Source organism: Coregonus clupeaformis, chromosome 5 (assembly GCF_020615455.1).
Source record: "Coregonus clupeaformis isolate EN_2021a chromosome 5, ASM2061545v1, whole genome shotgun sequence".
NCBI classification, from domain to species: domain Eukaryota; kingdom Metazoa; phylum Chordata; class Actinopteri; order Salmoniformes; family Salmonidae; genus Coregonus; species Coregonus clupeaformis.
In genome coordinates, this window is record NC_059196.1 from 1,204,168 (window position 1) to 1,208,456 (window position 4,289).

The 4,289-nt window shown below is 43.0% G+C and overlaps 1 pseudogene; it reads left to right on the forward strand.

Moving 5' to 3' along the window:
• The first annotated feature begins 2,109 nt into the window (after positions 1-2,109).
• LOC121567028 lies at positions 2,110-2,437 on the forward strand (annotated as a pseudogene).
• Positions 2,438-4,289: the final 1,852 nt, after the last annotated feature.

The following is a 4,289-nucleotide window of genomic DNA, read 5'->3' on the forward strand; positions in this document are numbered from 1 at the left end:
CATTTGGATTCGGAGGCATCCGTAACCCAGGTCGCCCGCTCTGGGCTTGATTGGTTTGCCTCCAAACCATTTCTTAGTGTCCGCAGCTAATTGTGTTCGGTGCTGTCTAACGAAGTCAAGAATTGAGACTTCTGATTGCACTTTCCAAGTCCTCCTTAATCTTTTTTCTCCTACGCATGTGCTCTGTTGGAAAGCGGGTATTGAGGATCTGAACATTCACTACCGGAGCGTTAGGGAGGACTATCTGTTGGTTTACCTCTATCACTCCTCTTCTCTCTCTCTCTCTCTACCCTCTCTCACTCTCTCTCTCTCACTCTCTCTCTCTCTCTCTCTCTCTCTCTCTCTCTCTCTCTCTCTCTCTCTCTCTCTCTCTCTCTCTCTCTCTCTCTCTCTCTCTCTCTCTCTCTCTCTCTCTTTCTCTCCCTACAACAGTTATGAGCCCTTGTGTTTTATGTATAAGCTCTTTCCATCAAAAGAGGTGTGTCGTAAATTGCTGTGTGTGTGCAGCTTTTGTGTGTGTGTACGCATAAGCATGTGTCTGTGTGTGTGTGTGTGTGTGTGTTGGTCCCTTGGGTACCTTCAACGAGGTTCACACAGGTCCTAGTCAGGTGCTAAACCCTGTTATAAACCGCAAGCCACCTGAGAGCACTGTACTGCAGTATCTCTGCCTGCTACCCTTAGCCAAAATACAATAATATCACTAATAGTGGTTCACCCTATCCAATCAAGTCATGTCCATTTCAGTATTGTAAGATATGAAACAATGTTGCTATTTAAAAGCATTAAAATAGGGCCAAGGTATTTGTGTATTTGTTGGCCCAGAAAGGGTGGGGAGGAAGATGGAAGAGAATAAAATAACTGGTCCACTGTATGTCTTCTTTAAAAGTCAATCGCTCCCTCTTGTATCCTGATTAAGAGGCCTTATTGGCATCTACATCTGTATTAACATGGCTGCCAGTGACCCTGCTGCCGTGCATCCGGCTGGGGGACGGCCCTGACAAATTGATTCACAAAAGGCGGGCGGCTCCACGCTTGTCACAGGGACTCAGGAGCCTACTGCCTCAGGGGTGGGGAGGCCCGAGGAGCAGTGGACAGGATTAACCCCCGAGCTGCCTTCAATAGGCACACATGTCCCCTAGGCCAGGGCTGGCCTATTGAAGCCCCTGTTACTTACACCCTAATAAGGATTAAGCTTAATGAACTGGAAGGAGTTAACAATAAACGAAGTAGGCCTTTAAGCAGGTCCTAATTCCATTTGGTGTTGTGTCCTCCTTTCTTTCCCCTTTCTGGCCTGGCTCTATTTGAAAACAAGGTGTAATCCTCTTGACTATCAAAGGTGGGGAGAGAGTATGAATTTAGACTGGCTGGGCTCGCCCTCTCCTCTCTTCTCCTGGGCTGGGGCAGATTAGACCACAGTCACACCCCAAAATGATGAGGTGTTCTGGGGAGGACGCACCCTGCTGGCACCATCTGCCCCTTCTTTAGTTTACACCATATCAATACGTACTCAATACAGACTCAATACACACACAGGCATACAGACATACTCTCACACTTGTATGCTCACACATCACACAAACACACGTATAAACACACATCACACCAACACACATCTATAAACACACATCACACCAACACATATCTATAAACACACATCACACCAACACACATCTATAAACACACATCACACCAACACACATCTATAAACACACATCACACCAACACACACGTATAAACACACATCACACCAACACACATCTACAAACACACATCACACCAACACACATCTATAAACACACATCACACCAACACACACGTATAAACACACATTTGCAGTACATACTGTATACACTCATATAGATTACATGGATTTTCTCTTTCCAACTTGATACATTCATTTCACATGACCTGATGTGTTATAATGCATTCAAACAAACTATTGAACTAGTTTGAATTAAATGCATCATTACTGAATGCTGTGTATATTATGTGGTAGCCTAATGTAGCCTTCAGGGTCAAATGTAACAGTTTATTGTTCATCTCAGTTCTCATCAAGATGTTAATGTTGAATTTTCTCTGTAATTACTGTATGACATCAGTATATTAAAAATGGCGGACAGAAACCAGGACAGAAACAAGGAAGAAGAGAAGAAGAAGAAAGAGAGTATCTTTGACCTGTCAAAGTACATTGATAAACAAATCCGTGTGAAGTTTCAGGGAGGACGAGAGGTCAGTGGAGTTCTGAAGGGTCCTGTTGAACCTGTTATTGGATAGCACCATCGAGTACTTGCGGGATCCTGACGACCAGTTCAAGCTGACCGAGGACACGCGGCAGCTGGGCCTGGTGGTTTGTAGTGGGATGTCCGTGGTGCTCATCTGTCCTCAGGACGGCATGGAAGCCATCCCCAACCCCTTCATCCAGCGGCAGGACGGATAGTCGGCCAGCCTCGTTTTCTAGGATGACCTCACAGTAGTCCAATTCCTGGTGTGTATGTCAATTGTATTTCCTTGATTCCTCGCGTCCGCTACTTGCCTCCTTCTCAAAATGCATTGGAGGAGAAGATCAGAGGAGAGGAACCTAAGATCTACTCCAATGTGCTTTGAGAAGGAGGGAGGATGTGAGGATTCAATTACAGTTTTTTTTGATTGCTTAAGCACGATTTTCAAAACAGGGCCCGTGTTTTCAAAACACTACACACAATTAGCACAACCACACACCCAATTAGCAAAACACTACAGATCCTTTGCAAAATTAAACACTCTTGTAAAAACTATACACTTCTTTTTAAAAACCACACTTTGTTACCATATGAAACACACACGTTTCACATTACTATACTCTGTTTGCACGAGTTACACTCTGCTGTGATAAACCTAAAACACTTTTAGCACTTCTACTTCCCTATGATTAGAGTAGGCTACTCTCAACAAAGTACAAATATAATGTAAATTCACCAAACACTACACAAGACCAATGTTGCAGACTGAAGAAACTAATTTATTTCTCAACACGCCCAAAATGTTGACATGGAGATTCATAATACTGTAACCAAACGTCACTTTACGTATTGTAAGTTACAGTTTTTTTTGATTGCTTAAGCACGATTTTCAAAACAGGGCCCGTGTTTTCAAAACACTACACACAATTAGCACAACCACACACCCAATTAGCAAAACACTACAGATCCTTTGCAAAATTAAACACTCTTGTAAAAACTATACACTTCTTTTTAAAAACCACACTTTGTTACCATATGAAACACACACGTTTCACATTACTATACTCTGTTTGCACGAGTTACACTCTGCTGTGATAAACCTAAAACACTTTTAGCACTTCTACTTCCCCTATGATTAGAGTAGGCTACTCTCAACAAAGTACAAATATAATGTAAATTCACCAAACACTACACAAGACCAATGTTGCAGACTGAAGAAACTAATTTATTTCTCAACACGCCCAAAATGTTGACATGGAGATTCATAATACTGTAACCAAACGTCACTTTACGTATTGTAAGTTAAAAAAAATTAAAAAAAAATAACTAGACATTGTCTCTTCGCCTAGCTGGATCTGGCCAGAGAATTTCATCAACATCGCAGGCAATGTTGTCATTAGCAAGACACCTTGGAAAGAAACGTCTTGAATGACGAATCCATAATTGCATTGCTGCTACCTCCATCTGGTCACAGGCCTCCTCCATGGCTTGGATGAGGGGTACCTCAGCCTGGAGACGGAGATCATATATCTTCCACCGCCATGCCGAGAAAAACTCTTCTATAGGGTTGAGGAATGGAGAGTATGGTGGAAGATATAGGACGGTGAAATGTGGATGTTGCTGAAACCAGTTCTGAACCAGAGCAGAGCGGTGGAAAGACACATTGTCCCAGACAACAATGTATTGCATATGATCGATTTGATTTGCTGCTGTTATGTTGTGCAATTGGTCCAAGAATGTAAGTATGAGTGCTGTGTTGTAAGGGCCCATATGGGCATGGCGGTGGAGGACCCCATTCTGTGTAATGGCTGCACAGAGTGTTATATTACCCCACGTTGCCCTGGGACATTGACTATAGCCCTGTGGCCAATGATGTTTCTTCCCCTCCTTCGTGTTCTCGTCAGGTTGAACCCAGCCTCATCTACGTAAATGAACTCATGCTGGATCTCCTCTCCATCCATTCGTAAAACTCTCTGAAAAACAGTGTCAGGCAAAATTGTGTAGTTCAGTGTAGATCTAGTATACATATTACAGTACAGTAAAAGATTATGAGACAGTATGCAAGATCAC